General features: G+C 37.0%; 1 pseudogene; it reads right to left on the bottom strand.

The window, feature by feature from the left end:
* LOC125164882 (actin, clone 302-like) overlaps nt 1-23155 on the bottom strand; it is a 150358-nt pseudogene that overhangs the window by 38775 nt on the left and 88428 nt on the right.

Below are 23155 nucleotides of genomic sequence, written 5' to 3'. Positions count from 1 at the left end.
TTTCAGAAAAAGTAATAAAGGATCCTGTCAAAATAAAATTAAAACCTAAGGCAATTTACTTTGCTGAAGGGGGTCAGCTTTAATAACCATCACCATCTTACCAGAACCGCTGTGAAATTTCATTAACACTGTACTCCACTCGCATATCAGCTAGGTTTACAATTACTACTTGATTATATGTCTGTATAGATCGTTAGGCACAAGTCTCCTTTTTGTGCCCTATATCGTTTGGTACATGGGGTTTCTTTTCAATTCAGTGGAAGCTCTATTCGAAGAAAGAAAATGATAATAAAGAAAAGGTTGGTATCGGAACTGTTCCTTGACTCTGCACAAAATTACTCAACATGTTAAAATATCAAGACATTTGACATTTTAATCGATTCACCTTTAAGTTGGATACCTACTTGAGATCACTACAGGGTGGCTGTATATGGAAAAGTAAGGAAAAAAAAAAACATGCAAGAGTGGGAGGCGCTGGGCTGTGTATCAGGAAGAACATGCAACTGCCTTTTTCCCCAGCTTTGAGATGAGGTACATTCTCAGATCCTTCTATTACCTATCAATTCATGTTGACCCTTCCAATGCATTAGAGAACAAAACTGAACAGCCCAGAACTACGAAACTACAAGGGCACTGAAATGGCAAGAGATATAAACATGTGGACCCTCTCATTCAGTAGGTTGATGTTCCTATGTAATCCTTTTCAACTATAGGCTGGAATATTTTTTTGATATTTTTTAATGTTTATTCATCTTTGAGAGACAGAGGGTAAGCAGGGGTGGGGCAGAGAGAGAGAGAGGGAGAGGGAGACACAGAATCAGAAGCAGGCTCCAGGCTCTGAGCTGCTAGCATGGAGCCTGATGCAGGGCTTGAACTCATGAACCTGTGAAATCATGACCTGAGATGAAGTCAGATGCTTAACCAACTGAGCCACCCAGGTGCCCCTAGGCTAGAACATTTTTATCTTAAACTTTGAGTGAAGTCATTTTGCAAGTTTTGGTTTTACGCTTCAGTAAATAATATTGTCTTGCGCGGTATCCAAAACAGATCAACTCTACAAGGAATGCTTCTCAGTAACAAATAATGGCATGAGGTCCCAACATACTTACATGTGTATGTATTTGAGAGGCAAGCTATAAATTATCTTATAAACCATGTAATCCATAGGTCTGGCCACACCAACGTTGCAAGATAAATTTTAAAATAAGGGTAGATATCTGTCAATCACTTAGGCTTATCAACCACAGGGTTTGGATACAGCCCACTGTTGAGGCAATCCTGATCAAGTGGGAAGTGTTTTAGAAGACCATATTCACCAATGGGTAATTTCTAGGTAATCATGTAGCATTAAGCCCAATGCCTAGTGTCCATCAGACCTCACAAAATTTCTGAGGAACAATGCTTTTCATCAATCCAGTCTTGAATCATTCAGGTGTAGGTTAAGACCTGGTCCTAATTAAGCACTTTTGCTTCAGTTGGAGGTCAGTTACAAGCAGTTGAATCACCTTCCTTTTGTCCTAGAATCATTAGGTCACATCTGCCCTGTAATTACTGTCATTGCTACCCAAAGATTATCTTAATATATTGATTAAACATTCTAGATTTGAAGGAGAGGGGAAATGGGTGATGGGCATTGAGGAAGACACTTGTTGGGATGAGCAGTGGGTATTGTATATAAGCTAATTTTACAATAAATTATATTAAAAAGAAAGAAATCTCAAAGAAAAAAAAGCTCTAGATTTGAAGTAAAACAGAACTTCTTTCAAAACTAAGCCCTGTCTTCTATTAACTACATGAAGTATTATTTCCCTCTCAGTTTTCTTACCAAAGTAAAAAGATAATGATAATTTCTACATTACAGGATTTACAATAATTTGAACAGACAATATTTTTAAATAGAATGAATATCATACTGTGTAGTAAATAATAAATAACAAATATTAACTATGTTCTCTTATCTTACGGGAAACATAGATCATTAGGACTATTTCAGACTAATATGGAAGTTGGATCCTGCCTTGGATATTATAAAGTAAATGAACAAAGTTTTATAGTGCCAGTCTCATAGCTGGACTCAATTGTCTTTCGTTATCTGTTAGAGCTGACAGTAACAAGAGTGATAATATATCCCTTTCACCCAAGAGTTTTGCTGCCTCAAACACCTTTTGGTGGCGTCACTGGGAAAATGTCTATTCCATGACTTAATACCTGCAATCAGCAAGAGTTGCCTCTGTCACTGTTACCATTTCAATATGGAGACATAGGTGAAGGAGACATAAGTACAGACCTTTTATATTACCCAGCCACCAGTATTACGTAAAACAGAGCTCAAGATGAGCACAGATATCCCAGATATCAAAATTGATGGACTAAGCTTCCTAAAGAGTGAATTTATCCTTTCAGTTTTGAGATTAGTCTCTTCTCAACAAACAGCATCCTAGGCAGTGGGTTGGATTATATATATATATATATGTATATATATATATACATACATATATATATACATACATATATACGTATATATAAATATATACGTATATATACGTATATATACATATATACATACATATACATATATATACATATATGTATATATAATACACATACATACATACATATATACACACATATGTGTATATATACACACATATGTATGTATATATGTATATACATGTATATACACACATACGTATGTATATATGTATATACACACATATATGTATATATGTGTACACACACGTGTATATATATGTATGTGCATATGTATATGCATATATACATACATGTGTATATGTGTGTATTTATATACACGTGTATACATATGTATACTCATACATATATATACACACATACATATATATATATGTATAACTTTTTATTTAAATTCTAGTTAGTTAACAGTGTAATATTGGTTTCACGAGTAGAATTTAGTGATTCATCACTTACATATAGCACTTAGTGCTAGATTGTATTTGAATAGTACTATTTGGGTGCCATATATACAGGCCTTCTCTCCCTGATAAGAGTCAGTCAGTACCCAAATCAGAATCTGGGTACTTCTCAAGTCTAGTGGATCCCCCATGTAATAGATCCAGCAGATCCTTTTGAAAAACAGGGTTCATGGTGGTCCATCCCTAGTATTACAGAAATTATAAGTTGGGCACAGATTTAGGAATGCCATAGACCTTCATAACATTTAAACTTCAGGAATGAAATCTTTCTATTTTCTTCTTCCGCATATGCACACTACCTGATTCTCTTTCCATTCTGCCTCAGAATAAGTGATGTTCCTTTTTCTTTTCAAGAAATTAAGAGTATGCAAATAGACTCTTCTTGATAAAATCCAGAATCTATCATTTATTAGGTCAATGAGGGTGAGCTCTTTAGCTCCTCTGAGGTTTCATCATCGAATCATCAAATAGTGATCAAAGGTTTTGACGATTACATGATATAATGTAATAAGTTACTTGGCCTAGGGCCTGAAATATAGTAAGTAACCAATAAACATAAGCTGGTTTTGTCACTCTCATGATTAATATTACTCTTACTACCTATGTTTCATTTAGGATACATCCTAGGCGACTATTCATTGCTAAGCAAAATCTTGCACTGGAACCCCACACCCTAGACTTTTTTTCATTTATGAGAAAAGAATAAGAGTAAGAGTTACTGACATCTATCTTCAATTTCTTCTTTCCTATCCACTTTAAGACAATCTCATCTTCCACTTTCAAATTATTCTGAATTACCAAATGAAATAATTCATTTAGTCCTCATTCCATTTGAGATTCCTGTATTCTATATAGACTGTAACATTTATCATTAGTTTGATATTCCAATAATCAGAATTTCAAATCTTTAATTTACCATTGAGCAGGGAATTGGCTTTTTTAAAATATATCATAATCAATTTGCCTTATTATAAATGTAACTCTTATTTTGAAACCACATGACTCACAGGATAAAACCTAACACCTACTAGTATTTTATCCTGATTGTAACCTTCATATGACTTTTGTGTCCTGCTTCTTCACCATCCTTTTGGTTGAATCAAGGATGGGCCCGACAACTTATGGTCATTTTCAGGTACTAAAAGACCTGAAATTAACCAGGTACGTTAATCCCCCAACAGATCAGTAGCAACATGTTTACTCTTAAAACAATTTTTTTAAATCTTCCAAATTTTACTTGAAATTAAACTTCTTCCTTCCTCCACTTTTGGAAGCCTGAAGCCAGAAAAGAGTATGGGTTTTATTAGTTCTATTATTTATACCATTAGCACTTACATATCTTCTGACTAGTGGTACCACTAACACCTCCAGAATTTAAAAGAGGGGGAAGTAGGAGTGTTATGGGCATGAAAAGTATCTTTCTTGACGTGTACCTTCATGAGCTGGCTGCAGAGATCCGTAGGCTGGACAGCTGTCAAAAGTAGGCTCTTGTTCCTATGTTTATTTTGATGAACCCTTTGGAGACTCATTTCAGAATAAGTCACTCATTCACAGTTCCTTTGATTCGGGAGAATGCATCACTCCTGGATACTCTTCATTTCTTACTTAGCACCTGGGTATTTGGGAGTACTACTGGATCCTTTTCTGCTGAGTGCTCCAAAACCCTGATGGGGTCCTCTGGGACAGAGCTTTGCAACTTCTACTTCCAGCACTCGTTCCATACACAATACACAGAAAAGTATCCTTGACTCACCATTTGTGGGAATTAATCAATAACCAAATGCAGACTTTTTCTGTTTTGTTGCCTGGTAGGGTGTTCCAGGCATGGGCTGTTTTCTTTAAAATTTTCAGTTACGAATTTGCATCCTCGCAAGGATAAGTGTTAAAGATCCGAAGGTGACACTATCAGCATACCTAAAGTTGTCTCAAAAAAATCTATTTCTCTAATTGCCTACTGAATTCTTTACCACTGTATGTTTTTGAGTGATTGAGTCCCATCACTGGATGGGTGCTCAGCACTCGTTTTCAAATGTAAGACTGGTTGATCCATCTGATTTTAAGACTATGAAAACATTAAAAAGATAATTCCCCTTTTTAACATCTTATTAACCTAGCCAGAGTTTTGTCAAAATTCTCTACAAATTCTAGTGTTCTACAATCTGGTTGGACTCTATAAAAAAAACTACTGAATCCTTTAAGAACAATTGCAAAGCCTGGCTTAGCAATCTTTTCCTTGCCTTAGACACAGGCCTCCAACTGACTTTAAAAAAAATAAAAAATAAAAGTGGCTCAGTCCAAAGCATCCAATTCTTGGTTTTGGCTCAGGTCAAGATCCAGTTTGTGAGACTGAGCCCCGGGTGGGGCCCTGTGTTGGCCCCAGGTCAGGCTTTGCACTGACAGCATGTAGTCTGCTGAGGATTCTCTTTCTCTCTCCACCTCTCCCCCACTTAATGTACACACACACACACACACACACACACACACACACACTCTCTCTCTCTCTCTCAAAATAAACAAACATCAATAAATAAAAACAAAGGTGACTTCTATGCAGTTTAGGACACCAGATTTTAAGAAATAAGAGGTGGAAGGAATACCCAAATAATTGACTTGGCAAGAAAGCACAGCCTGTTCATTCCAGCTATCCTATACCAAGCCACTCTGCTAATACAATGAGAACTCTCATTTATCTCCATCTTTGATTACAGAGCTCTTTGGGAACTTCTCTTGCTATTTGGACTCTGGAGAAACCAGACATTCTTCAGGACTCACTCAGGAAAAATTATCTTTTACTTTCCTGAAACACACACACACACACACACACAAAATTTTTCTTTAACATGGATCCAGTAATATTTTCTGCATTTATCACATTTTACTCTGCATTATAGTTATTAAAATAATCTTTCCTTTACACATTCTTGAGGTTGCAGGTCATGTATAATACCTGTTTGCTTTCCCATTTCCCATCACATTGTCTAGCAGGTTACAAATGTTTCTTGGGAAATTTGGACATTTAAGTCATTTGAATTCTTGCAAATATATACAATGATATTGTGTGGTTTGCTGTGTTTCACTTTGAAATGTAATGATAGTTTCATATAGTGAAATGAGCACTCAAAAATAACTTGGATATAATTAGGTTTATTATATTTGAAATAGGCTCTTTTGACTTTTACTGGTCTTCTCAGTCCCACAGAGGAGTACATGTAGGCTATACATGCTCACTCGGAGCAAGTCAAAGTTTATTAGGAAAAAAGAAATTGTCCACTGTTTTTGTCTTTGCACTAGAGAAAGCAGTTCTTTTCCTAAAGTAGATTGACAATGGCTGAGGCACAATATCAATACTGGCAGTTCACTATGCTCTGGAGACCTTGAGTCAGCAGACAAATATTCCCAAATGCACTCACTCTTATTACGCAAGAAATAAGCTGTAGGGGACTTTTGATTGCAAATGGTTCTAGTTTACTAAGGAAAGACTGTGGTCATTAGTGAGCATGTTTTATTGAAAACAGCCATTATGCTGAATGAGACATCCTATTTAAGAAAGTTCAAGTGAGATGTCAGTGTTTGGTAAAAACTTTTAAAGTCAAATCAAAAGATCTATCTAGGAAAAAAAATAACATTTCTGCTTATAGTTTGTAAACCTATGTATTTCTGAAGGACCACAAAAAATTAGGTTACTATGCAGCCTCAGATGGCTTCTGAAACAATCTTGTCGTCCCCAAATTCTTTATATCAGATTCAACCCCTTCAGTAAAGTAGTATTTATTACAACTACCAAATGAAAAACAAATTTGCAATGCATTGTGGGGGCAGTAAGGTGAAGTATAAAATAAATCTTTGCTATTGAGAATTCTTGAGGTGAAAAAATATGGGAATACACAAAATAATTAAAGTAAAATGAAATAGGTGATTAAGTGCTGTATAAATGGGAAAATTATAGGTATAAAGAGATTCAATATGGAGTAATAAAGGAAGACTTCCATTAGAGAGGGCAAGTTTAACTAGAAACTGAAAGATAATTTAAATAAAAGAATAGGGAAAGATGACAGATACCTTGTACATAACCACAAAACAATATTTTAATCACTGAATGTATAGAGTGTATTTTTTTAAGCTTATTTATTTTGACAGAGACAGAGACAGCACTTGTAGGGGAGGGGCAGAGAGAGGGGAATACAAAGAATGCCAAGCACACTCCACACTGTTAGCTTGGAGCCCGATGTGGGGCTCCAACTCATAAAGCCATGAGATCATAACCTGAGCTGAAACTGAGAATTGGACGCTTAACTGACTGAGACACCTGGGCGCCCCAGAATATACTTTTAAAGGAAAATTAACTTATCTTGCCACTAGGGAAGTAGAATATGATATAGGTAACTAATAGAATTTTAACTCTTGGCCATATAAAATTTAAGTAAACTTTTTTTTAAATAAATCTCACATGATCTACAGATCATAGAAATCTTCCATGCCTTTAATTATCAGAATTCTAGCATCGTTCATTGGCTTGTTATAACAATAATCCCTCCTAAAGAAAACTGTGCCTCCCACAGTCTTGCTGCAGGATTCAACCTTAAGCAGCTAAACCCTGAAAATCCACTGAGTCATCAACTCTCTGACCTTCTCCCTAGTTACCATTCATGTAAGCAAGGAAGGACATATGATTCAAGGGCAGCTAATATAAATTTAGGACTTATATTGCTATAAAAAGCTTCAACTAGGGTTTTGGTTATACTGAAACCATCATGCTTCTTCTCTTGAAAGACTTGTAAGAATTATACCGTATAAACAAATAAGATAACTAAACAGAGAAGACTAGGGAATGTAGTTGAATTTTTACAGAGCATCTGAGTGAATCTTCATGTATATTTCTGCAACTACTGGGTCTCTGAACCCTTTGTATTTTACTTCCCTTTGTATATATCTCCTGACCTCTTAAGTTGTCTTGATAATGTCTGTTCATCACATTCCAAGAGTTTAAAAAAGCATGTTCTAGGAGCGTCTGGGTTGCTCAATTGGTTAAGCATCCAACTTCGGCCCAGGTCATGATCCCGCGCTTCCTGGGTTTGAGCCCCACGTCAGGCTCTGTGCTGACAGCTCAGAGCCTGGACCCTGCTTCAGACTCTGTGTCTCCCTCTCTCTATGACCCTCCCCTGCTTGTACGCTATCTCCCAAAAATAAATAAATATGTTAAAAACTGAAAAAAAAAAAAGCATGCTCTAGATGCCCTTGTAGTTTTCTCTCTGCCTGAAATACTTTCCATTCGCCTAATCTTACCTTCGGTTAGCTTATATATATGAATTTAAGGGTTTGTTCAGATGTACATTCCTGGGGAATTCAAAGATTCTTAATGTGCTTTCTTCTAGACTTCTATGTCACTTAAGGTCATGCCCATTTCATCACATTTACTACATTCTATTATGTGGCCCAGTAAATATCTTTTTCCACCAAATGGTAGGATTTGAGAACAAGTTCACTACTGGACTAATTTGAATAGTTCTGGGACTTACAGAATAGTACCTGGGTCATTATAGAGACTCAAAACTTACCAGGTGAATAAAAATGGTAATGCCTGTAAGTATTTAAATATTTGGAAGCTAAGAAATTTTAAGACATGACAAATGTTTTTTATGAGTCCAGAGGAAAGAATTACTTACTTTGATGTAGAGGAGTTTGACAATGAAAAGAATTAATACCAACATAAATATAAACATTAACACAATTCATATCATGGAGGTTAAAAGAATGAAGTTAAAGTGGGGTATTACATGAATGTTGCAATAACTAAAATAAATTCAGTGATACAGAGTTAATGTGGAGATAATATATGTTGAAAAAGTTATTTTCAGTTGTGTTAATTTAGTGCCAAGTTATTACTACAAATTTACATTCTGTATGAATTTATAAAAATGTAAACTAGATTTATAACAGGAAAAGAATAGATAACAAATTCACTAGATTTTCTCAAATGATGTAGATATTTTTTGCCTATTTCTAAATGGTTCTAAAAATAGCATGTTGCTGAATTACAATCTTATTCTAAGAATTTTATGAAAATATCAATGGGATTTAAGCTATTTCTGTGGCTAAAGTATCTATATTATACAGTGAAATAAACTTAACATTTTAGTAAAAAAATGTATTTAATGCCAAATTTATTCTTTATGACTATATATAAAGAATTTTGTGGGCTTTTTTCCTACAGTTTAGGAAAACAAAAAGCTGAATAGTGAAGTTAACATGTGACTAAAATTCCTTAACTGTTCAGTCTCTACAAACACTCTCAAAAGCCTTCTTCATCTAACCCTGTCTCATATTTCATTGCAATGCTTGCCAATCAGTTACAGTCTTTGGCCCCATGTCACTTTCATCCCATTGGATGACTGTCATGGGAGCGGCCCAATGGTGCGCTGCTAATGAGGCAGCTTAAAGAGCAGCTGGGGAAGTGCAATTGCTGGATTAGGGTCAAGGCCAAGAGAGAAAATGGATGAGAGAGATCAAGTCTGAATGACTGCCAATAAGCAGGGGTTCTATTATCCTGCTAAAACAGGACATTCATTACCATCTATTGTAACATAATTTGGGTTCAGTCAAGCTGTCTCTCCCTCTCTTTGGATTTACAATTCATAAACCACAAATGGTCCAAAGGGTGCATTGTCCCTTGTGGCCCTGTAACCCTGGGTGAGGGGGAAGCATGGCAGAAATGAATGAGCTATAAAGTCCCTAGTGTGAGCACCATCAGGGCTGACACCTTGTTCCCTGAAGCTGTGACATAAGTTGTAGGCACAATGCCGAAAAAGTTTTGCATGTCTTTGGAGCCAGTTTGCTCATTAAGCAAAGATAAAATAAAAAGTCCTTGTTTATCCTTTGCAAAAATCAAATCCTGATGCTAACAGCCAGTATCTCCATGCTAATTTCCTCTTGTTACTGGTAAATTTATTGCACAGGAACAGAAGAGGCTTGTTTTTCCATAAGGAACAAACTCTTGGGTTTTTAGACCAAGTTCTTCTAAGTCGCAGAGAATAATCTATTTTTCCAGTTTTGTGTTGTTTCTACATATGAAAAATGACATGTATAAAATTGCCTCATTATGTCTTTTTCTTCTTTAATCACAAAGCTTCCTTTAAAAAGGATAAATGTCCCTTCCCTTCTTCCTCTTCCCCTCTTCTTGTGCCCCTACTGGTCTTTTCCAATTGTACTACTTATTACCATTTGGATTCAGTTCTAAGGCCCACCTGCCATCTGAACTAATGGAACCATAGTGTTATTGTCTATGTGCTGTACTCAGTTAGGAAGGCAAATGAGCTTGGTGAAAAGAGAGCAAGTACAATAATTCAGAGCAAATTAACCAAGGCACAGTGAAAATAATTAATCACTGTAGTAACAAAAACATATGCATCATCTTTGTTCTAGCCTGATTGATAATGGAACACTGTTTACTTCTGGCTGTGGGGCAGGTAGACCTCACAGAGCATCCTCTATCAAAGGGTTGCTTCCATAAGTCACAGAAGAAAGTACTGGAGGACAACTGGTAGTTCTTATACATCTTTTTAAATATGGCTTTAACATAGGTAACTTTTAGCTTGTTCTTGCATTTTCTGGATGTGTAAGAACCCAAATCCATGTTGCCTTTCTCTCCTCACGTGTTAAAGTTTCATCTCCTATGTATGACTGTTTCACACAGCATTGCCTGGTGCAAATTTGCCATAATTTATCTCCTAATTATTTTTTCATATGCTTTATAAAAAGATTATCTTATGTTAAAATTTTGGTGTTTTGATTTTAAAGGCTTAACAGTGTAGGTATTTCAAACTGCCCAAACCATAGTAAATGATCGTTAGCAAAATCTGTCAATGATTCTTCTAAAGATCACTATAAATGTATTTACAAATCTCAAAATATACACTGCTTTATTTAACTCTTAGAAATAGAATTGTCTTGTAATGGATTTGGGACATTTAATATTATGTTTTAATGTATTATCATAACAACTCTGATACCTAACTGTAAAATGCCATATTCTGATCAACAATATCAACAATATCTGTAAGATCCAAGATGATCTTAATAGATCATCTTTATTGAAGGCATATAGTGCTCAACACTGAGTTTGTGTGTGTGTGTGTGTGTGTGTGTGTGTGTGTGTAAATGTTTTAATGCTCCTGAAAGCTTAAAATAGTTGATTAATTATAGCTATTTCCTTTTATAAAAGATAATGAGTTTCATCTGTGGATCATTGATCTAATAAGATATATATTTTTGATGCTAATACAACCCAGATGAATGAATGTAAAAGTAAGTTTTTTGAGGATGTGGATTCTAGATATTCAAATCTATGAAATTTAATCTTATATTGAATGATGCACATGGCCAGGCGTAATAATTAGCCTATGTTTTACAAATAGTTATGTATCAGATTATAAACATTGCTTTACTGAGGTAGTTTCCATTTTGAATTTGTTTATGAAATACATTCCTACCCTGACTCATTCAATTGTTCCTTTAACAAATATGGAGTCTATGAATTAAAGGTTAGAAACATGACATTTAAAGGAAGTGTTTGCCTCAAATAATTAAGTAGAAATTGAAATAAATACTACGGACAGAGAGAGAGAAGGGGAGGGAGGGTGAGAAATAGGGTGGGAGAAATATTTTTTTAAAAAACATTTATTCACTTTTGAGAGACAGAGAGACAGAGCGTGAGCAGGGGTGGAGCAGAGAGAGAGACACACACAGAATCCGAAGCAAGATCCAGTCTCCAAGCTGTGCAGCACAGAGCCCAATGCGGGGCTCGAACTCACTGACCACGAGATCATGACCTGAGCCAAAGTGGGTCACTCAACCGACTGAGCCACCCAGGAGCCCCGAGAAAGATTTTTTTTTATATAGCCATCAGTACATTCTAAAGGAATCTGCCATTGGAAGGTTTTTTTTGTTGGGAGATGAAATGACTGGTAAAAAGAAAATTTAAAGGTAGAAACAGGATCTAGTCTTAATTACTCAGTATAATGACAATAGTGAGGAGATTCTGGTTCTCTGGGTTAAGTTTAAAGAAAAGGACAGTTGCCAATGATGGGGTTATATAAACCCTTCCTGGGGAAAAACTTAAAATATGGGCTTGGATAAGAATCAAGTAGAATTTTTAAATAGGATTTCTCCACAGGACCTTTAAAATTGTCAATAAAATTACCAAAACCATGAGAGCTTAGTAAATTTGTAAACTTTGAATAAAGGGGCTGAATTTAGCAATGGGCAACACCAAAAATCAGCTTCTAGATGAGAAGACAAATGGGTCACAATCATAATTCTCAGTGCAGTAACATGTTTGTAGACATCACGTGCCTTTTAAATGTCACCAAGACAGTTAATACTTGGTTAGCTGCTGCTCATGGGGTTGCTGAATGCCATTACATTTTGGAAATAATAAGGGCTCCCATTCATTTAGTTTTTACTCTGAGACAGGTACTGTGCTCAGTGCTTTACTCCTCACCATATACCTCTTCTATAAGGAAAGTATTTTCCCATTTTTTCCCCAAAGAGAAGATGAATGCTTAGAGAGAGTTTAAGTAATTTGCTTTAAATCACCCAGCTATTAAATTGTAAGGTTGAAATTCAAATCTAAGCAGTCTGGCTCCACAGCCTATGCTCTTAACCACTGAACTAGACTAGTAGGGAAGGAAATGCTAATGTGTTCCCCTAAGCATTGCATTTCTGCCAGGGAATGACTTTAATACCAACAGAGAATTGGTCTTTTGGAATGAAGCCCTAAGGGATAAAGAAAAAATAGCAACTTTAAAATAAAAAGAATAATGACCACAAATAGAAGCATATTTTAACATTATATTTCTTTCATTAAATATATTTATCCACTCAGCTTCTTGGAGAGTTAAGAACTAGTCTATAAACTTTTTTGAAAATATGTTTATTAATTTAGTATATGTTTAAACAGATCTAATATCCCATTTTCCAACCTTCCCTTATTTCTAGTGGACAGTCAAGGAATAAATACATAGACAAAATATTTTCCTTAACAGCTTAGAATCGTTGTCTAGAAATTATTGATAAGGTTTATCCAGCCTCTAAATGACTATTTATGAAACACCTCCTCATTTGAAACTTACTAATATATAAATATACCTATGAATCAAATATTTGTCCTTAAAATTTTAATTTCACGTTATGATTTAGGGTATACTTAATAGTCCGGGAAAGTGTGGATGTAAATACACACACCTTTATCTCTACCATCATTCCACGCACACACCCATGCATAAAACAATCACATTTTGTAGGTAAAAGCAAAAGTTCATATCCTTAAGATAGTTATATGAATAGAATAGCTATTATCCCCAACAGCTTAAAAAATATGCCTGTTAATTGTGTCAGTGAAAAAGCATTTTGTTATCTTAATAACTATTTTCTCCCTTAGCTTATTAAAATATATTCCTGGAGGCTTCCAGAACCCATTTCATATCTGCAAGCCTCCAAAAAAAACCTCACAAATGGTGACATTAGTGGCACTGGTAATCGGAGCAGAGGTAAAGAATGTAAATGAGAAGTGCTGTGTAAATCAGCCTCGATATTCTTTCTGCTGCTTTTATCTGTCCACTGTGGGTTGGGTTCATTGCTACAGGAGCTCATCCTGGCTGATAAAAACCACAATCAAGTTGCAGACCAAGACAAATAGCTCTCAAAGGAATGCTGACAGAAATGGGAATTATAGAAATTTCCACATTACCTGCTTCCGTAAGTCCATAATTTACAGTCACATCCTTGACGCCATGTGCATTTTTATTTTGGTAAATGCTAGATCTACACTGCAGCTCAGTGTTCTCTTGAAGTACCCTGCACTTGACAATTTAATGGGAACACCCTCTGGTTGGCTGGATTCCCCTACGATCTACTTGCTCTTACGTTTTTGGCCATAGCGGCCAATCTTCTCTGCTCCCTTCTGGCAAGTTTCTCGGAAGTAAAAATGTGGAAGATTATCAGAATCATGAGCAGAAAAGCCTTGCGAAATATCAGCTGAAAAATACATAAAATATAAGTTAACTGAAAGAGTATCCCATATTAGAAAGCCCATTTTGCTTTTGAGCTTAGTAAACCAATGAAGGGGTGTTTTGTTTGTTTTAATTTTAAAGCAATGGTACGAACATGTTTTTTAGGGATTAATCTTTTTTTTGGAGAATGTATTATATAGGCAAAAAAGAAAATATATATATGTTATGCCAATTTTTCTCCGTCACCAATTTTAACTTGGGGGAAAGGAATTTAATATGTTTCTGGGGAGGAGGGGCCAACATTGTGAAGTAAGGGATCCGAAGTTCCCTCGTCTTGCAAACACAGCAGTGTTGAGGCCAAAGGACTTTGAACTCCAAGCATCTGGGTGGCAAAGTGACAGAGATGCCTCTAAGGATCCACGGGGACAACCCGGTGGGCCATAAGTACCTGGATCCTGAACTGGGAGAGATAAAACAAACGAGTGGCAGAGGAATGGAGAGGGGAGGGGAGGGATCCCCTTCTGCCAAGAGACAAAGGGAAGAGAAAGAGGCTGGGGAAGTGTAGGACGGTATCTGAAGGAGAGAAAAACCACAAAGTTGGATGGAGAAAGATCCAATCTCTAACTGCGGGGCTTTCTCCAGACTGGCGCCAGCTGCCCAGATCCCGCACCTGGGAGGAGGGGAGCCAGTCGCAGGCTCAGTAACTAGTTCAGAGGCACAGTCCACAGTGGGAGAAAGCGAACCACTCTCTGGAGTGCTGTGGGTATATACCCACTCAAAGGGCAAAGGCTGCCTGTGCCCACCAGCCAGAGGCCATATATCAGAGGCACAGGGCGACACTTCCCCAAAACTGGGGCAGAGTAGGAACCTTAAAGACACCAGCGTTTAAGTCCCAGCCGAGCACCAGGGAAGCATGGGAGTTGGCAGAGTGGGACAAACTGCACACATGGCACTGAGGCGGCGGGGCATCTCTTCCCCAGAGCCAGGATTCAGGAAGTGGGAATCTTTAAGACATCGGGGTTTAAATCCCAGCCAAGCGCCAGTGAAGGCAGGGGAGTAGGCAGAGCAGGACAAGTCACTTCGTTTGCACCATTAGCACAGTGAGGACGGCTTGAACAGAGTGGTTTGGGACACCTGGTCCGTGAAGAAGAGACTGGGCTGTCGCCATTTTTTCCCCATCACCAACAAGGTGGGGCTTCAGGGAAGGGACAGTGGGCCCACAGGAGAGGCAGGACCCACCGACACCAAACCACTCCCCTCTGCTGGGTAGCTACTTATCTACTGCAGCCAGACAAACTGTCTGACAAACCAGACAGCCCATCCCCCAGACCAGCACTGTTGCATTGCCCAATTTAATTCTCAGACAATCCTCTCTCTCTCTCTCTAAACACACACACACACACACACACACACACACACACACACACAAACACAGAAATATATATATAGAGAGAGAGAAATATACACATACACGTACTTCCTTCTCTCCATATCTCTTCCCTCCTCTAGTATGGTTACTCTGGTTGTTGGTTTAAGCAGACATATTCAATCTATTCTCTTTATACATGTTCTACACCTTCTTTCCTTTCCTTTCTCTCTCTCTGGATTAAGCTGAATAGTTTCTCTGTCTGGTCAATTTTTCTTTTCTTTTCTTTTTCCCGGCCCCTGTCATTTCTGTCTTTGTATGGGATAAGGACTCTTACATCAGCACCTCCTCTACCCTATTCTATACTTGTTGCTGTATTTCTGGGTTTTTTTTTTGCTTTTTTCCCCCTGTATGTGTGGTTTTGTTTTCTGTTTTTCTTGTTTGTTTTCCTTTCCAGGGCTACTTCAAGGAACAAATTGAAGCACACCTGGTGGCAGGTCCAAAATATGACTATGAGTAGGGAGATAAAGTAACCAAAGTCACAACAACAGAGAGCAACTAACACTCTCCAAAAAAACACCTCCTTGAAGGGCCAGACCCTGGACAGTGTATGACCCCTCTTTAATATAGTAGGGCCTGAAGGTTCAGGGCACATAACAAGTGTTTAGAACACAAAAAGGACAGAAAACTAGCCAAAATGATGAAACGGAAGAATTTTCCTCAAAAGTAGTTCCAGGGATAAATGACAGCTAAAGAATTGCTCAAAAAAGATATAAACAGGGGTGCCTGGGTGGCTCAGTGGGTTGAGCATCTGGCTTTGGCTCAGGTCATGATCCCACAGTTTGTGAGTTCCGAGTCCCACATCCGGCTCTGTGATGACAGCTTGGAGCCTGGAGCCTGTTTCGGATTCTGTGTCTCCCTCTCTCTCTGCTCCTCCCCTGCTCGTGCTCACTCTCTCTCTCTCTCAAAAATAAATAAATAAACATTAAAAAAAGATATAAACAATATAACTGAATAAGAATTTAGAATAATAGTCCTAAGATTAATTGCTGGGCTTGACAAAAGCATAGAAGACAGCAGAGAATCTGTTGCTGGGAGATCAAGGAACAAAAAATAGTCATTATGAATTAAAAAATGGTGTCAATGAGCTGCAAAGTAAACTGGGGGTGGTGTCAGTGAGGATTGAAGAGGCAGAGGAGAGATTAAGTGAAATACAAGATAAAATTATGGAAAAAGATGAAGCTGAGAAAAAGATTAAAAAATTCTGGACCATGAGGGGAGAATTAGAGAAATAAGTGATTCAATGAAACAGAACAATATCCATATCATAGGAGTTTCAGAAGAAGAAGAAAGAGAAAGGGGCCAAAGGTATACTTGAACAAATCATAGCTGAGAACTTCCCCAATCTGGAGATGGAAATAGACATTGAAATCCAGGAGGCACAGAAAACTCCCTTCAGACGTAATAGGAATCGATCTTCTACATGATATATCATAGTGAAATTGGCAAAATACAAAGATAAAGAGAGAATTCAGAAAGCACCTAGGTACAAACTGGCCTTAACTTAGAAGGGTAGACACATAAGAATAGTAGCAGACCTATCTACTGAAACCTGGCACACCAGAAAGGAGTGGCAGTAAATTTTCAATGTTCTGAATAGGAAAAATATACAGCCAAGAATCCTTTGATCAACAAGCCTGTCATTCAGAATAGGAGGAGATATAAAAGGTTTTCCCGAACAAAAACTGAAGGAATTCATCACCACTAAACCAGCCCTACAAGAGATCCTGAGGGGGACTCTGTGAGTGGAACACTGCAAAAGCTACAAAGAACCAGAGACATTACTACAACCATGGAACCTACAGATAACACAATGACTCTAAATCTATATCTTTCAAAGATAACACTGAATGTAAATGGACTTCAATCAAAAGACATAGGGTATTAGAATGGATTAAAAAAAAAGCACCATCTATTTGCTGTCTACAAGAGACTTATTTTAGACCTGAGGACACCTTCATATTGAAAGTGAGGGGTGGAGAACCAGCTATCATGCTACTGGAAGTCAAAAGAAAGCTGGAGTAGCCATACTTATATCAGACAAACTAGAATTTAAACTAAAAGCTGTAACAAGAGATGAAGAAGTACATTATATCGTATTTAGGGTCTATCCACCAAGAAGAGCTAACAATTATAAATGTTTATGCACTGAATTTGGAAGCACCCAAATATATAAAAAATGAATCACAAACATAAGCAATCTTATTGGTAAGAATGTGGTAACTGCAGGGGACTTTAATACTCCACTTACAACAATGGATAGATCATCCAGACAGAAAATCATTAAAGAAACAATGGACTTGAATGATACACTGGACCAGATGGACTTCACAGATACATTTAGAACTTTTCATCCCAAAGCAGAATACACATTCTTCTCAAGTGCACATTGAACATTCTCCAAGATAGATCACATACTGGGTCACAAAACAGCCCTCAATAAATATAAAAGAATTCAAATGATACCATTCACACTTTTAGATCACAATGCTAAGAAACTTGAAATCAACCACAGGAAAAGTTTGGAAAATCTCCAAATACATGGAGGTTAAAGAACATCCTACTAAAGAATTAATGGGCTAACCAGGCATTTAAAGAAGAAATTTAAAAATATATGGAAACAAATGAAAACAAAAACACAACAACCCAAACTCTTTGGGACTTAGTAAAGGCAGTCTTAAAAGGAAAATACATTGCAATCCAGGCCTATCTCAAGAAACAAGAAAAATCCCAAATACAAAATTTAACAGCACATCTAAAGGAATAATCAAGAAACTCCAAAGTGAGCAGAAAAGAGAAGTAAACAATATAGAATCCAAAAAAAAAACAGTAGAATAGATGAAACTAAGAGTTGTTTTTTTGAAAAAATAAACAAGATTAATAACCCCCTAGCCAGACTTCTCAAGAGAGAGGACCCAAATATATAGGATCATGAATGAAAATGGATTTATCACAACCAATCCCTCAGAAATACAAGCAATTATCAGATAATATTATGAAAAATTATATGCCAACAAACTGGACAACCTGGAAGAAACAAATTCCTAGACACCCACACACTACCAAAACTCAAAAAGGAAGACATAGAAATCTGAACAAACCCATAACTAGTGAAGAAATTGAGTCAGTTATCAAAAATCTCCCAACAAATAAGAATCCTGGGCCAGATGGCTTTCCAGGGGAATTCTATCAGACATTTAAAGCAGAGTGAATACGTATCCCTTCTCAAACTGTTCCAAAAAAATAGAAATGGGAGGAAGACTTCCAGACACATCCTATGAAGCCAGCATTACCTTGATTCCCAAACCAGACAGAGACCCCACAGAAAAGGAGAATTACAAGTCAATATCCCTGATGAACACAGATGCAAAAATTCTCAATAACATACTAGCAAATCGAATTCAACAGCATATAAAAAGAATTATTCACCATGATCAAGTGGGATTCATTTCTGGGCTGCAGGGCTGGTTCAATATTCACAAATCAATCACCATGATACATCACATTAATAAAAGAAAGGATAAGAAACTTATGATCCTGTCAATAGATGCAGAAAAAGCATCTGACAAAATACAGCACCTTTATTAATAAAAACCCTCAAGAAAGTGGGGATAGAAGGAACATACCTAAACATCATAAAAGCCATATATCAAAAGCCCACAGCTAATATCATCCTCAATGAGGAAAAACTGAGAGCTTTCTCCCTGAGATCAGGAACACGACAGGGATGCCCACTCTCACCGCTGTTGTTTAACATAGTGTTGGAAGTTCTAGCATCAGCAATCAGACAACAAAAGGAAATAAAAGGCATCAAAATTCACAGACATGATATTCTACATGGAAAACCTGAAAATCTCCACCAAAAGACTGCTAGAACTGATACATGAATTCAGCAAAGTCACAGGGTACAAAACCAATGTACTGAAATCAGTTGCATTTTTATACACCAAAAATGAAGCAACAGGAAGAGAAATCAAGAAACTTATCCCATTTACAATTGCACCAAGAACCATAAAATACCTAGGAATCAACCTAATCAAAGATGTAAAAGATCTGTATGCTGAAAACTATAGAAAGCTTATGAAGGAAATTGAAGAAGATACAAAGAAATGGAAAAACATTTCACGTTTGGAAGAATAAGTATTATTAAAATGTCACTACTACCCAAAGCAATCTACACATTCAGTGAAATCCCAATCAAATTTGCACTGGCATTCTCCTCAAAGCGGGAAGTAACTATCCTAAAATTTGTATGGGACCACAAAAGACCCCGAATAGGCAAAGTAATATCAAAGAAGAAAGCCAAAGCAGGAGGCATCACAATCTGAAACTTCAGCCTCTACCACAAAGCTATAATCATCAAGACAGTATGGTATTGGCACAAAAACAGACACATAGACCAAGGGAATAGAATAGGGAACCCAGAATTGGACCCACAAGTGCATGGCCAACTAATCTTTGACAAAACAGGAAAGAGTATCCAATGTAAAAAAATAATGTTTAGCAAATGGTGCTGGGAGAACTGGACAGCAACATGCAGAAAAATGAAAGTAGGCCACTTCCTTACACCATACACAAAAATAAACTCACAATGGATGAAAGACCTAAATGTGAGACAGGAAACCATCAAAACCCTAGAGGAGACAGCAGGCAACAACCTCTTTGATCTCAGCTGCAAAAATTTCTTGCTTGACACATCTCTAAAGGCAAGGGAATTGAAAGTAAAAATGAAGTATTAGGACCTCATCAAGATAAAAAGCTTCTGCACTGCAAAGTAAATAATCAACAAAACTAAAAGGCAACTGATGGAATAGGAAAAGGTATTTGCAAATGACGTATCAGGTAAAGGGTTAGTATCTAAAATCTATAAAGAACTTATGAAACCCAACACCTGAAAAACAAATAATCCAGTATAGAAATGGGCAGAAGTCATGAATAGACACTTTTCTAAAGAAGACATCCATATGGCCAACAGACACATGAAAAGATGCTCAACATCACTTACTAGGGAAATACAAATCAAAACTACACTGAGATACCACCTCACACTGGTCAGAGTGGCTAAAATTAACAACTCAGGAAATAACAGATGCTGGCGAGGATGTGGAGAAATGGGAACCTTCTTGTGCTGTTGGTGGGAATGCAAACTGGTACAACCACTCTGGACAACAATGTGGAGGTTCCTCAAAAAGTTAAAACTAGAACTACCCTAGGACACAGCAATAGGACTAGTAGGAATTTATCCAAGGGATACAGGAGTGCTGATTCCTAGGATCACATGTGCCCCAATGTTTCTAGCAGCACTTTTAACAATAGCCAAATTATGGAAAGAGCCCAAATGTCCATAAGCTGATGAATGGATAAAGAAGATGTGGTTTATATATATAATGGAATACTACTTGGCAATGATAAAGAATTAAATCATGTCATTTACAGTAATTTAGATGGAACTGGAAGGTATGCTGAGTGAAATAAGTCAGTCAGAGAAAGACAGATATCATATATTTTTCAGTCATATGTGGACTCTGAGAAACTTAACAGAAGACCATGGGGGAAGGGAAGGGGAAAGTTAAAACAGAGGAAGGGAAGCAAACCACAAGAGACTCTTAAATACAGAGAACAAACTGAAGGTGGACGGGGGTGGGGTGGGGAAAAAGGGGTGGGGGAGAGGGGAAAATGGGTGATGGGCATTGAGGAGGATACTTGTTGGGATGAGCACTGGGTGCTGTATGTAAGCGATGAACCATGGGAATCTACCCCAAAAACCAAAACCCAGAGCACACTTTACACACTGTATGTTAGCTAATTTGACAAATTATATTTAAAAATAAAAATGTTTCTGACTTCGTCTATAATACCATTTTATTTTTATATGTTATATCTTGACACAATAGCTTACTGATTTTTATCTATAATTCTTTGAACGTTGAGGAAGATTAAAATAGTCCTGAAAAAAAAGGTACTAATGTCCCTATTTTTTTATATTGGTTTAAAAGGTTAGAAAAACTGCCCAGTGATTTTGGATCTCTCTGAATCTATAGCTGTGCTCTTCCTCATCATGCTCAAGTGACACAGAACCCGTAACAAGCTTCTCACACAGGAAGACGAGACACTAAGGCTCTTCTTTCCAAGAAGCAGCTCTATTTTTGCAGGTGCGGGGTCAGCAGGCTAAGAGACCAAAAAGTCTGAGCCCTGAGTGCAACAGGGTGTAGCCTTTTATGCAACTTCCACTTCTTTGTATCCCATATTTGGTGACACATATAGTCTGGTTGGACACAGTGCAAGTTACAGAGTCATGTCAGAGTTATGCATACATATATAGAAGTTGATTGGGCTATGCTGCATGTTGCCTGCCTCTGTTCTGAGAAGCCCTCCACCACACTCCTTGGGGAGGGGCTCCACCACAAATTTACAAAGGGCATTTCATTCAAATTAGGTCAGGAAAACACTGAGTAAAAAAAGAGCAATTACATTGGTTATTTTCCTTAATGCTTACATAAAATTAACCAACAAATTAAGACCTACAGGTCAGTCTTCTAGCTCCATGTAATAGCAAAGCAAATTATTGCTTCTTTCAAAATTCATTTAGACTAAGAATGAAACTCCAGGCAAAATAAAACAAAACTGAGAATAAACCAACATTTAGAATACATACACAATTTCCTTGGCCATTTTGGATCTTAGTCATTGCTGGAGATGTTTTATTAATGCAAAATGGAGGAATTATTCTGAACCAATCTATTAAAAGATTTTGAACACCTTTTGTGTGGTTAGCACTAAATGCAAATATAGTGATACTAAGATTGAAGATTTACAAACACATCAACCGTTAAATAAAGGGTTTGAAGGGGGGCGGTGAAAAACAGTTGAAAGAACTTTGATATTTTAAGGTAGAAAATGTAGGTACAGGCTAGTCAAATTGGATTCTGTATTTATTGTCGAATATTATCAAAATATGAGAGGTAAACTCAGGAGAAAGGTGGCAGTGTGGTAGCCATAATGCCATTGCAGTAATTTGGGTTAAATTACTCCCAAATTAGTAACTTGGGTCAATTTGGGGACATAGTAAGGGCTTGGATTACCATAGTAACATCATGCTATTCTTGCTTGTCTCTATTCTATTTTGTTTTGTTTATTGTGCATTTTAAACATGTTAGACCTTTCACCACTTCCACTCTTACTTTGTTATTTAATACAGTCATAGTGGAAAGTAGAACTGGACATGTGATTGTAAATTACCCAAGCTAATTCTAACTAAAGCTTTGGTACTAACTTCTGTGACTTTAGTAAAAAGACTATGTTCTATGAGTCAGGCTTGTTAGCTTTCCAATGTAGATGAGTGCAGGGTTTTTTTTTATTATGCTGCAAGATTCAAGTCACAAAATTGAATAAAATTACGCAGTGCCTCCTGGTTTTTACCATCATGCTCTTCCAACATTGCCAAGTAAACATCTCTACTTCTTATTTACTTCTTAATAATTTTCATTTACATTGTTTAGTTTGCATGGTAATTCACAAAATGCTCTCACATACATTTCTCTATGCAACACTCACAAGCACACTATGGTGAAGGTATCCGTTTCCTCCATTTTCTAGATGGATCTTAATTTTCTCACTTGTCAGCATTTGCTGCTCTCACTAGTTTCAAAGAATGTCGATTCAATGTGTCCTATACCTGACACACCCACTCCAGAATTCCAAGTCTCATACAGACTTACAAAGCAGTTAATGAGAAAAAGACATGATGCAGTGTTTAGGAATAGATCAAACCA

The sequence above is a fragment of the Prionailurus viverrinus genome, chromosome B1, assembly GCF_022837055.1.
Source record: "Prionailurus viverrinus isolate Anna chromosome B1, UM_Priviv_1.0, whole genome shotgun sequence".
Classification (NCBI taxonomy): domain Eukaryota; kingdom Metazoa; phylum Chordata; class Mammalia; order Carnivora; family Felidae; genus Prionailurus; species Prionailurus viverrinus.
The sequence above is the reverse complement of the archived record's forward strand: the minus strand, read 5'-3'. Positions and strand labels throughout refer to the sequence as shown.